The following is a 352-nucleotide window of genomic DNA, read 5'->3' as shown; positions in this document are numbered from 1 at the left end:
CAATGAGAGAAGCTATATTGGACTTACATTTACATATGTAACATATATTTTTTTCGGTAAGGGGAGAGGTTGAGGAGCCCCTAACCCATTCTTTCAAATTTACACCCATGCATTTACAGCTTATTTACGTTCACACTCTTTCTCTCTTTTTACCCGCGCATTCACCGACTAACACACATTCACTAATTCACTTCACTCACTCAGCGACCAACTTTCATTACCAGATTTATAACTTTCAGAATCAAAAAGTTCAGAGGAATGTCATCAAGTTGCACAGACTGACAATAGACAACAGGGAAATCTGCATTGTTTTAGAATAGGTAATTCTTCATAATTTGTGTAACCAGAGAAT

Source organism: Penaeus monodon, chromosome 28, assembly GCF_015228065.2.
Source record: "Penaeus monodon isolate SGIC_2016 chromosome 28, NSTDA_Pmon_1, whole genome shotgun sequence".
Classification (NCBI taxonomy): Eukaryota; Metazoa; Arthropoda; class Malacostraca; order Decapoda; family Penaeidae; genus Penaeus; species Penaeus monodon.
Note: the sequence above shows the minus strand (reverse complement) of the source record.